The following is a 13,260-nucleotide window of genomic DNA, read 5'->3' on the forward strand; positions in this document are numbered from 1 at the left end:
CAGTAGGAACAAGCTGCCTGTCGGCCTGCCATCAGAGGAGGAATACTTACTGAGAGCAGAGTGTAACCTACATCAGAGACAAACCCCAGTCGGAACAAGCTGCCTGCCGACCTGCCATCAGAGGAGGAATACTTACTGAGAGCAGAGTGTAACCTACATCAGAGACAAACCCCAGTAGGAACAAGCTGCCTGTCGGCCTGCCATCAGAGGAGGAATACTTACTGAGAGCAGAGTGTAACCTACATCAGAGACAAACCCCAGTAGGAACAAGCTGCCTGTCGACCTGCCATCAGAGACAAACCCCAGTCGGAACAAGCTGCCTGTCGGCCTGCCATCAGAGGAGGAATACTTACTGAGAGCAGAGTGTAACCTACATCAGAGACAAACCTCAGTCGGAACAAGCTGCCTGTCGGCCTGCCATCAGAGGAGGAATACTTACTGAGAGCAGAGTGTAACCTACATCAGAGACAAACCCCAGTCGGAACAAGCTGCCTGTCGGCCTGCCATCAGAGGAGGAATACTTACTGAGAGCAGAGTGTAACCTACATCAGAGACAAACCCCAGTAGGAACAAGCTGCCTGTCGGCCTGCCATCAGAGGAGGAAGACTTACTGAGAGCAGAGTGTAACCTACATCAGAGACAAACCCCAGTAGGAACAAGCTGCCTGTCGGCCTGCCATCAGAGACAAACCCCAGTAGGAACAAGCTGCCTGTCGACCTGCCATCAGAGACAAACCCCAGTAGGAACAAGCTGCCTGTCGGCCTGCCATCAGAGGAGGAATACTTACTGAGAGCAGAGTGTAACCTACATCAGAGACAAACCTCAGTAGGAACAAGCTGCCTGTCGGCCTGCCATCAGAGGAGGAATACTTACTGAGAGCAGAGTGTAACCTACATCAGAGACAAACCCCAGTAGGAACAAGCTGCCTGTCGGCCTGCCATCAGAGGAGGAAGACTTACTGAGAGCAGAGTGTAACCTACATCAGAGACAAACCCCAGTAGGAACAAGCTGCCTGTCGGCCTGCCATCAGAGACAAACCCCAGTAGGAACAAGCTGCCTGTCGACCTGCCATCAGAGACAAACCCCAGTAGGAACAAGCTGCCTGTCGGCCTGCCATCAGAGGAGGAATACTTACTGAGAGCAGAGTGTAACCTACATCAGAGACAAACCTCAGTAGGAACAAGCTGCCTGTCGGCCTGCCATCAGAGGAGGAATACTTACTGAGAGCAGAGTGTAACCTACATCAGAGACAAACCCCAGTAGGAACAAGCTGCCTGTCGGCCTGCCATCAGAGGAGGAATACTTACTGAGAGCAGAGTGTAACCTACATCAGAGACAAACCCCAGTAGGAACAAGCTGCCTGTCGGCCTGCCATCAGAGGAGGAATACTTACTGAGAGCAGAGTGTAACCTACATCAGAGACAAACCCCAGTCGGAACAAGCTGCCTGTCGGCCTGCCATCAGAGACAAACCCCAGTAGGAACAAGCTGCCTGTCGGCCTGCCATCAGAGACAAACCCCAGTAGGAACAAGCTGCCTGTCGGCCTGCCATCAGAGACAAACCCCAGTAGGAACAAGCTGCCTGTCGGCCTGCCATCAGAGACAAACCACTATCCTAAATAGTGTCCTAAATAGTTTGACCAGGGCCCATAGGTGGTAGTCTGCCTCGTGGGACCACCCTATAGAGGTTCTGCCGCGTGGAACAAGTCTATAGGTAAGACATCATGCGTTAGAAACTCGCACAGGAGATACAGTAGTTACTATCCACCCTCCAGAAGGAAGAGCGGTCAGGTGAGACCAGTATAGACCAAGGTAAACGTCGACTAGTTGTACAGGTCAGGTGAGACCAGTATAGACCAAGGTAAACGTCGACTAGTTGTACAGGTCAGGTGAGACCAGTATAGACCAAGGTAAACGTCGACTAGTTGTACAGGTCAGGTGAGACCAGTATAGACCAAGGTAAACGTCGACTAGTTTTACAGGTCAGGTGAGACCAGTATAGACCAAGGTAAACGTCGACTAGTTTTACAGGTCAGGTGAGACCAGTATAGACCAAGGTAAACGTCGACTAGTTGTACAGGTCAGGTGAGACCAGTATAGACCAAGGTAAACGTCGACTAATTTTACAACATCAATATACTAGATGATGACTCCATACAAGTCTTTGCTGATTACAGCCCAATATTCATTTTCACATCTACAAACAGTGTCTCAGATTCTTATTTCAGCCTTGTGTCAAGCTTCTCAAAGTAGGACTACTGACCTGAGATCAGGAACTGTGGCTACAAAGCTTCTCAAAGTTGGACTACTGACCTGAGATCAGGGGCTGTGGCTACAAAGCTTCTCAAAGTAGGACTACTGACCTGAGATCAGGGGCTGTGGCTACAAAGCTTCTCGAAGTAGGACTACTGACCTGAGATCAGGGGCTGTGGCTACAAGTGCTGATGAGAGAGATTTTACTACTCCTGTTATGGGTCAAAATCAAATCTATGCATGAAGCCTCTTTAGTCATGAGTCCCACCAAGTGGACAGATATTGAGCTGTCCTAACCAGTTAAGTATTACCAGGTAGCCTAGTGGTTAGAGCGTTGGGCCAGTAACCGAAGGGTTGCTGGATTGAATCTCCGAGCTGACAAGGTAAAAATCTGTTGTTCTGCCCCTGAACAAGGCAGTTAACCCACTGTTCCTAGGCCGTCATTGTAAATAATTATTTGTTTTAACTGACTTGCCTAGTTAAATAAAATAAATGCTGTCTTGAGAAGTGAACAAAGCCGCGAGTCAGCGGATGTCCGGAGCCACACGCCGCGAGTCAGCGGATGTCCGGAGCCACACGCCGCGAGTCAGCGGATGTCCGGAGCCACACGCCGCGAGTCAGCGGATGTCCGGAGCCACACGCCGCGAGTCAGCGGATGTCCGGAGCCACACGCCGCGAGTCAGCGGATGTCCGGAGCCACACGCCGCGAGTCAGCGGATGTCCGGAGCCACACGCCGCGAGTCAGCGGATGTCCGGCGCAACACGCCGCGAGTCAGCGGATGTCCGGCGCCACACGCCGCGAGTCAGCGGATGTCCGGCGCCACACGCCGCGAGTCAGCGGATGTCCGGCGCCACACGCCGCGAGTCAGCGGATGTCCGGCGCCACACGCCGCGAGTCAGCGGTGTCCGGAGCCACACGCCGCGAGTCAGCGGTCTTTGGAGTTGTTAGAAGAATGTTTTGATAATTCTATATGAATAGTAGAGACCGACAAGCAACAGTAGCCTAAAAAAACAGTTCTGTAGCCAAGAGGTTTGTAGTAGTCTATAGCCCAATACATTATCACTGCATAATGGCTATGCTTGAATTGCCCTGCCAATGTTCTCAGACCATTTAGAAATTATATTTCAATATTAAATATTATATATTATGTATAGGATCACACTGGTAATAGATAATTTGTTGTATTACTTGCGAGGCACTGCTGAGTGAGCATAATAAGCTTTTTTTTGTTTTATTGAGAAAAGGGGACAGCTGGTGACGAAACTCACGTTGTTCTGCATTATTTCTGACTCGTGCACCAATTCATGTTGTTAATCCCATGTCCAGAAAGTGAAATATTATTTGTCCAAAAAAAAAAATGTTTAAAAAAAAAAAGTAATTAATAACAATTCAAGCTTATCAGAACACTTTGCTATAGTCATTCATTACAGCTGCAGTGCCGGTTGTCCTCATTCATTACAGCTGCAGTGCCGGTTGTCCTCATTCATTACAGCTGCAGTGCCGGTTGTCCTCATTCATTACAGCTGCAGTGCCGGTTGTCCTCATTCATTACAGCTGCAGTGCCGGTTGTCCTCATTCATTACAGCTGCAGTGCCGGTTGTCCTCATTCATTACAGCTGCAGTGCCGGTTGTCCTCATTCATTACAGCTGCAGTGCCGGTTGTCCTCATTCATTACAGCTGCAGTGCCGGTTGTCCTCATTCATTACAGCTGCAGTGCCGGTTGTCCTCATTCATTACAGCTGCAGTGCCGGTTGTCCTCATTCATTACAGCTGCAGTGCCGGTTGTCCTCATTCATTACAGCTGCAGTGCCGGTTGTCCTCATTCATTACAGCTGCAGTGCCGGTTGTCCTCATTCATTACAGCTGCAGTGCCGGTTGTCCTCATTCATTACAGCTGCAGTGCCGGTTGTCCTCATTCATTACAGCTGCAGTGCCGGTTGTCCTCATTCATTACAGCTGCAGTGCCGGTTGTCCTCATTCATTACAGCTGCAGTGCCGGTTGTCCTCATTCATTACAGCTGCAGTGCCGGTTGTCCGCATTCATTACAGCTGCAGTGCCGGTTGTCCGCATTCATTACAGCTGCAGTGCCGGTTGTCCGCATTCATTACAGCTGCAGTGCCGGTTGTCCGCATTCATTACAGCTGCAGTGCCGGTTGTCCGCATTCATTACAGCTGCAGTGCCGGTTGTCCGCATTCATTACAGCTGCAGTGCCGGTTGTCCGCATTCATTACAGCTGCAGTGCCGGTTGTCCGCATTCATTACAGCTGCAGTGCCGGTTGTCCGCATTCATTACAGCTGCAGTGCCGGTTGTCCTCATTCATTACAGCTGCAGTGCCGGTTGTCCTCATTCATTACAGCTGCAGTGCCGGTTGTCCTCATTCATTACAGCTGCAGTGCCGGTTGTCCTCATTCATTACAGCTGCAGTGCCGGTTGTCCTCAATCATTACAGCTGCAGTGCCGGTTGTCCTCATTCATTACAGCTGCAGTGCCGGTTGTCCTCATTCATTACAGCTGCAGTGCCGGTTGTCCTCATTCATTACAGCTGCAGTGCCGGTTGTCCGCATTCATTACAGCTGCAGTGCCGGTTGTCCGCATTCATTACAGCTGCAGTGCCGGTTGTATGCATTCATTACAGCTGCAGTGCCGGTTGTCCTCATTCATTACAGCTGCAGTGCCGGTTGTCCTCATTCATTACAGCTGCAGTGCCGGTTGTCCTCATTCATTACAGCTGCAGTGCCGGTTGTCCTCAATCATTACAGCTGCAGTGCCGGTTGTCCTCATTCATTACAGCTGCAGTGTTGGTTGTCCTCATTCATTACAGCTGCAGTGCCGGTTGTATTCATTCATTACAGCTGCAGTGCCGGTTGTCCTCATTCATTACAGCTGCAGTGCCGGTTGTTCTCATTCATTACAGCTGCAGTGCTGGTTGTATTCATTCATTACAGCTGCAGTGCCAGTTGTATTCATTCATTACAGCTGCAGTGCTGGTTGCAGCGTGAGTGGAAGTAGGGAGAAACCGCATTTTATAGCAAATTTAAAAAAAAGTGTTGAACAACTTGAACATACTCATAAAAACAGTAGCGCTTCGCTGTATTCGTTGAAGCCTTCTCATGGTTTTAAAAGTTTTGAAATCTCACATTATCAACTTGGCAGTGAGCTCAAGGTTCTCTTTTTACAGTCTATGGCTCGAGGACACAGTGCAGTCACGGTGATCAGAGCTATCCGATTGGCCAACGGTAGGCCTGTAGGTGCACTTGTTCTCTAGGCCCGGCGTGTAGTAGTTCTACCTTCAGACAAATGAAATGATTCAAAATGGGAACAATTTGCCTTCCGACACTATACCTGCTAAATCAAGTGCACCTGCCGCCAACAACACAAAACAAATAATGAAAATAGAAACGCAAGGTTTTATCGTTGTTTTTTTTTACAGAAATGTTTGGTGATCGACTAGGAATGCCTTGGACCATGCTGTCGATCTAAGGGTTGGTAACCACTGCACTAAGCTAATAACTGTGAACGAAGGTCAGCCATCTTTCCTTTGCAGTAGCTCAAACTGTCATGTTTACCAGCTGACAAACTTTTACAAGTTGATTTTACTCCTGACTCAAGAGTTTGTCTGAGCAGTGTCTTAATAACATCACCCTAAAACCTACTCTGAGCAGCGTCTTGTCCTAAAACCTACTCTGAGCAGTGTCTTAACATCACCCTAAAACCTACTCTGAGCAGTGTCTTGTCCTAAAACCTACTCTGAGCAGTGTCTTGTCCTAAAACCTACTGAGCAGTGTCTTGTCCTAAAACCTACTGAGCAGTGTCTTGTCCTAAAACCTACTCTGAGCAGTGTCTTGTCCTAAAACCTACTCTGAGCAGTGTCTTGTCCTAAAACCTACTCTGAGCAGTGTCTTAACATCACCCTAAAACCTACTCTGAGCAGTGTCTTGTCCTAAAACCTACTCTGAGCAGTGTCTTATCACCCTAAAACCTACTCTGAGCAGCGTCTTGTCCTAAAACCTACTCTGAGCTGGGAGTATTTTTAGTCTTATAAAAACAGGTTAACTGTATTCCTGGAGCCTTTTCTGAGATGTTTTGTGAATAAAGGAACTGGTCTCTCCCTTGTCCTCTTTTAAAATGGGGACCTAAAAGGCTGAACGGATCAATATGCACTCCTACTTCGAGACGCTTGATAAATACGTCGCCTAGCTTCTTGGATAGGCCAGCCTCTTTCACTTACTCTAACAACCATCCTACACAAGGAATCAGTTCAATATGTAGGCTAATTATTATACCATTAAACAGTTGATATTTCGTCTGGCCTCTGAAAGTAGCCTACTACACCACTCCGGGAACCGCTTACCAACAACAGCTGTGTGGTTAGTAGTTGATGCCACAACAGACCAAAAATAAGCTCCACTGAGTCACATTCAGTACCTTGTCAACAATACTGGAACCCGAGGTCGTTACATGTCATAATATACTATAACATAGCTATCATTAAAAGAAGTACAATGTTGTAACAACGTGCTCAAAATGTTGCTAAATAGTAGTAGCACCAGAGAGCGATAATGTTTCCAAGTAGCTGTTTAGGACAATAAATATATTGTCTCTGGTAAATCACCAGTACAATGTTGCGGGTGGTCGAGTTTACTAGCGGCTGCTGCACTGTGTTGCTGTATTCATGGCCAGGCATATCGTCGTATATCCGTCGGGGTTATTATGGCTACAAGCCAGTGGCACCGACTGTTGTTGAACAAAGCTGACACCCGAAAGCAGCCTAAATGTTGTCCAGCCAAGAGATTAGCTAGCGTTATTTCCCCTCAGTTAGCACGCTAGCTAATGTTGTTTGTGTGGCTTTGCTACTCGACGTTGGCGCTAACGAGACACAGATACTTAAAGTAGGCAATGTTACAATCTTTATAAAATGTCCCTATCAGATCTTATAATGACGACTTCCAGAAAGCCATAAATATAATACATCAGTAGGACTCCGTGCAATGGCCGAAGCCTAGTGACTGTGTACCATCAGAGCTATAAGATTACATGGAGAAACAAACCGACGGCATAAACTATACTCACTGGTGGAATCCCCATCATCACGCGTAGAGCCACGAAATCCTCCCGTTGGTATCCCTCATTCTCACACACACACAGGTCATTTACAACGATCGCCTTTAAAAAAATGAGATTTGACATGTCTCGCCGTGAACGCCGAAAGCACACCACTTACAGTTCTGTTGTTGCCAGACTCGAACAGCAGAAGTCGGAAAGTAATAGTTGTGCAACAGCACTCAAGAATCCCTCCTCCCCCAAGGGTTAACATGAGGAAAGGTTACCGGAGCTGCAACAGCGGCAAAAGGCACGACATCTTGGCTCAACCCATCCGAATGGTGACCGAGTCGGGATTAAAAAACGAGCTCCACGGTTAAGTCAATGTGGCATTCATTTCATAACCTTGTGAGGAGGGCTTTTCCAGGCAACAGAAAAGGCCGCAAAGCCAGAGCAGGGCAATACACAGCAGCACAGCGCCCCTTGATCCTGAGGAAAATACGTCTTAAAAACGACACCCAATTCCCCAACTAGTTCAACGCAGGCAAAAGTAGTGTACTACATATGGGATATAACTCCTTCTCGCCATAATTAAACGTAAAGGACGGCAATCAATGTTATATAGGATTTCATATTGGCTATGTAAGCATGCACTGATGTGATTACCCTGAAACCCCGACGTTGAATTTGCAATGAATTCTCATGTCAGGCAGAAATTAATGCTCAGGAAAGTTGTTTCCAGCCAGTATATTGAATTAAATGATATGTGAACTTACTTCTCCGCTTGTCCGTGCGGTTGGTCCTTTTGGAGGAAGGAATGTGAGAGAATATATCCACAGGAGAGTATAATTAAACTTTTCAAAGCGCTCACCTGAAGCATGTGTAGATAGAACCGTGTAAACACGTGCACGGTCTCCGCAAGTATGACCGCGTCTGTTTTCATCTTGTGCGCATGTCTCAGGTGACCTGCGCTTTGAACAGGTGACTTAGTTATAGTCTCACCTTCCTCCCTGCATATGTACCAACCACAAAGACAACCGTTAAAGTATGTTCAAATAAAATTATATTTAACATTCTGGCTTGTGAGAGGTATTTTCCAAACAAATGTATGGCATTAATCTCAGACTTTGAACCAGAGGTATCACAGTCTGGCTGTCAGGCAAAGAGGTGATCTATGCTGAGACCGAGGGTAAAAAATAGCCTCTACATTTACACACACATTCCTGGTGAGGCTTCTGTAGTGTTGTGTGTCTTGGAGGGTCTTGTGAGTCTTTATTTAACCAGGTAAGTCAGTTAGGAATAAATTATTATTTACAATGACGGCCTACCCCGGCCGATGCTGGGCCAATTGTGCGCCGCCCTGCGGGACTCCCAATCACGGGCTGCTGTGATACAGCCCGGGATCGAACCAGGGTCTGTAGTGACGCCTCTAGCCTGAGACCGCGGCTCCACTCGGGACCATGCAGATCCAGTCTGCTTTGGAGCCCTCAATAACTAGAAAAATCAAAACATTTCATAAAGAAAAATAACAAAACTACGCCCAGGCTTCATCCCAAATGGCAGGTATTTCCTATAGTGCACTACCTTTGACCAGAGCCCCATATAGGGGGCCAGTTCAGACACACACATTGTATCTGAACTATTCAATGTTGTTATCCCTAATACAGCTAATATCCCTAATACAGCTAATAAAAACCACAATGTTGATATCCCTAATACAGCTAATAAAAACCACAATGTTGCTATCCCCTAATACAGCTAATAAAACCACAATGTTGCTATCCCCAATACAGCTAATAAAACCACAATGTTGATATCCCTAATACAGCTAATAAAACCACAATGTTGATATCCCCAATACAGCTAATAAAAACCACAATGTTGATATCCCTAATACAGCTAATAAAACCACAATGTTGATATCCCCTAATACAGCTAATAAAACCACAATGTTGCTATCCCTAATACAGCTAATAAAACCACAATGTTGATATCCCCAATACAGCTAATAAAACCACCATGTTGATATCCCTAATACAGCTAATAAAACCACAATGTTGATATCCCCAATACAGCTAATAAAACCACAATGTTGATATCCCTAATACAGCTAATAAAACCACCATGTTGATATCCCCAATACAGCTAATAAAACCACCATGTTGATATCCCTAATACAGCTAATAAAACCACAATGTTGATATCCCTAATACAGCTAATAAAACCACAATGTTGATATCCCTAATACAGCTAATATCCCTAATACAGCTAATAAAACCACCATGTTGATATCCCCCAATACAGCTAATAAAACCACCATGTTGATATCCCCCAATACAGCTAATAAAACCACCATGTTGATATCCCCAATACAGCTAATAAAACCACAATGTTGCTATCCCTAATACAGCTAATAAAACCACAATGTTGATATCCCCAATACAGCTAATAAAACCACAATGTTGGATTGAACAAGCAGATCCCTAATACATCCAATAAAAACACAGCATACGAAATATTAAAATTGATCACATATTTTGTTTTTAATACACAGGAAGAAAAACAATTCAATAAGTCTAATGATGTCTGACCACGGCTGGGTTGGAGCGTGTTAGCCATGCTATAGTACGGGCCATTTAAACCTGACAACTGTGCTGATAGTAAGGTGCGTTCGAAATTTATTCACTGTAATAGTACAAGAGGCAAAGAGTACCATTTAGGAACGCAAGCCCAAGTGCCCAAGTCACTCAGGGGATCTAGTCCTGAATGTGACAGCCTGTTAAAATACATGTTGTGTTGCTATGGCGTTGGTACACTGGGCCTCTGTCCAAAATGGGCCCCCCTTATTCCCTACATGGGGCTCTCGTCAAAAGTAGTGCACAATAAATAGGAAGCCATTCGGGACAGAGGCCAGGTCGGTTTCTCTGAGGTTAAAAATAGCAGACGATGACAACAGTTCCATCACAACAGAGAGGTCTGGGGTGTATTCAGTTAAAAGTGAACCATTCTGAATGTCACAGATATCAATAGAATGGATCGAGCAGACATGATTCCCTATTGCATTTGACAAGACATATCTACGTTACATTTTTTTTGTGCTGAATGTTCTGTAACATTACGTCTTCCTGAACAGGCCCCTGTTTGAGCTCACATGATAGAGGGGTTGGTACTGGGTAGTAGGTGGGGTACTGAGTTGGTACTGGGTAGTTGGTACTGGGTAGTTGGTGGGGTACTGGGTAGTTGGTACTGGGTAGTAGGTGGGGTACTGAGTTGGTACTGGGTAGTAGGTGGAGTACTGAGTTGGTACCGGGAAGTCGGTGGGGTACTGAGTTGGTACTGGGTAGTAGGTGGGGTACTGAGTTGGTGGGGTACTGAGTTGGTACTGGGTAGTAGGTGGGGTACTGAGTTGGTACCGGGTAGTAGGTGGAGTACTGAGTTGGTACTGGATAGTAGGTGGGGTACTGGGTAGTTGGTACTAGGTAGTAGGTGGGGTACTGAGTTGGTACTGGATAGTAGGTGGGGTACTGAGTTGGTGGGGTACTGAGTTGGTACTGGATAGTAGGTGGGGTACTGAGTTGGTACTGGGTAGTAGGTGGGGTACTGAGTTGGTACTGGATAGTAGGTGGGGTACTGAGTTGGTACCGGGTAGTAGGTGGGGTACTGAGTTGGTACTGGGTAGTCGGTGGGGTACTGAGTTGGTACTGGGTAGTCGGTGGGGTACTGAGTTGGTACTGGGTAGTAGGTGGGGTACTGAGTTGGTACTGGGTAGTAGGTGGGGTACTGAGTTGGTGCTGGGTAGTAGGTGGGGTACTGAGTTGGTGGGGTACTGAGTTGGTACTGGATAGTAGGTGGGGTACTGAGTTGGTACCGGGTAGTAGGTGGGGTACTGAGTTGGTGGGGTACTGAGTTGGTACTGGATAGTAGGTGGGGTACTGACTTGGTACTGGGTAGTAGGTGGGGTACTGAGTTGGTGGGGTACTGAGTTGGTACTGGATAGTAGGTGGGGTACTGAGTTGGTACTGGGTAGTAGGTGGGGTACTGAGTTGGTGGGGTACTGAGTTGGTACTGGATAGTAGGTGGGGTACTGAGTTGGTACTGGGTAGTAGGTGGGGTACTGAGTTGGTACTGGGTAGTAGGTGGGGTACTGAGTTGGTACTGGGTAGTAGGTGGGGTACTGAGTTGGTACTGGATAGTAGGTGGGGTACTGAGTTGGTACCGGGTAGTAGGTGGGGTACTGAGTTGGTACTGGGTATTAGGTGGGGTACTGAGTTGGTACTGGGTAGTCGGTGGGGTACTGAGTTGGTACTGGGTAGTAGGTGGGGTACTGAGTTGGTACTGGGTAGTAGGTGGGGTACTGAGTTGGTACTGGGTAGTAGGTGGGGTACTGAGTTGGTACTGGGTATTAGGTGGGGTACTGAGTTGGTACTGGGTAGTAGGTGGGGTACTGAGTTGGTACTGGGTAGTAGGTGGGGTACTGAGTTGGTACTGGGTAGTCGGTGGGGTACTGAGTTGGTACTGGGTAGTAGGTGGGGTACTGAGTTGGTACTGGGTATTAGGTGGGGTACTGAGTTGGTACTGGGTAGTAGGTGGGGTACTGAGTTGGTACTGGGTAGTAGGTGGGGTACTGAGTTGGTACTGGGTAGTCGGTGGGGTACTGAGTTGGTACTGGGTAGTAGGTGGGGTACTGAGTTGGTACTGGGTATTAGGTGGGGTACTGAGTTGGTACTGGGTAGTAGGTGGGGTACTGAGTTGGTACTGGGTAGTAGGTGGGGTACTGAGTTGGTACTGGGTATTAGGTGGGGTACTGAGTTGGTACTGGGTAGTAGGTGGGGTACTGAGTTGGTACTGGGTAGTAGGTGGGGTACTGAGTTGGTACTGGGTAGTAGGTTGGGTACTGAGTTGGTGGGGTACTGAGTTGGTACTGGGTAGTAGGTGGGGTACTGAGTTGGTACCGGGTATTAGGTGGGGTACTGAGTTGGTACCGGGTAGTCGGTGGGGTACTGAGTTGGTACTGGGTAGTAGGTGGGGTACTGAGTTGGTACTGGGTAGTTGGTGGGGTACTGAGTTGGTACTGGGTAGTAGGTGGGGTACTGAGTTGGTACTGGGTATTAGGTGGGGTACTGAGTTGGTACTGGGTAGTAGGTGGGGTACTGAGTTGGTACTGGGTAGTAGGTGGGGTACTGAGTTGGTACTGGGTATTAGGTGGGGTACTGAGTTGGTACTGGGTAGTAGGTGGGGTACTGAGTTGGTACTGGATAGTAGGTGGGGTACTGAGTTGGTACTGGATAGTAGGTGGGGTACTGAGTTGGTACTGGGTAGTCGGTGGGGTACTGAGTTGGTACTGGGTAGTAGGTGGGGTACTGAGTTGGTACTGGGTAGTAGGTGGGGTACTGAGTTGGTACTGGATAGTAGGTGGGGTACTGAGTTGGTACTGGGTAGTCGGTGGGGTACTGAGTTGGTACTGGATAGTTGGTACTAGGTAGTAGGTGGGGTACTGAGTTGGTACTGGATAGTAGGTGGGGTACTGAGTTGGTACTGGATAGTAGGTGGGGTACTGAGTTGGTACTGGATAGTAGGTGGGGTACTGAGTTGGTACTGGGTAGTTGGTACTAGGTAGTAGGTGGGGTACTGAGTTGGTACTGGGTAGTAGGTACTGGGTAGTTGGTACTAGGTAGTAGGTGGAGTACTAGGTAGTTGGTACTAGGTAGTTGGTACTAGGTAGTTGGTACTGGGTAGTTGGCAATGGGTAGTAGGTACTGGGTAGTTGGTACTAGGTAGTTGGTACTGGGTAGTTGGCAATGGGTAGTTGGTACTGGGTAGTTGGTACTAGGTAGTTGGCAATGGGTAGTAGGTACTGGGTAGTTGGTACTGGGTAGTTGGTACTGGGTAGTTGGTACTGGGTAGTTGGCAATGGGTAGTTGGTACTGGGTAGTTGGTACTGGGTAGTTGGTACTAGGTACTAG

General features: G+C 47.5%; 1 protein-coding gene across 1 annotated transcript in view; it reads right to left on the minus strand.

The window, feature by feature from the left end:
• The window catches only part of zfyve9a (zinc finger, FYVE domain containing 9a), an 83,559-nt gene extending 75,871 nt beyond the window's left edge, over nucleotides 1-7,688 (minus strand). Inside the window, exon 1 of the mRNA XM_039003288.1 lies at nucleotides 7,328-7,688. The gene's annotated coding sequence lies outside the window, so the exon portion shown is untranslated. The remainder of the gene's footprint in view (nucleotides 1-7,327) is intronic.
• Nucleotides 7,689-13,260: the final 5,572 nt, after the last annotated feature.

Source organism: Salvelinus namaycush, chromosome 11 (genome assembly GCF_016432855.1).
Source record: "Salvelinus namaycush isolate Seneca chromosome 11, SaNama_1.0, whole genome shotgun sequence".
Taxonomy (NCBI): Eukaryota; Metazoa; Chordata; class Actinopteri; order Salmoniformes; family Salmonidae; genus Salvelinus; species Salvelinus namaycush.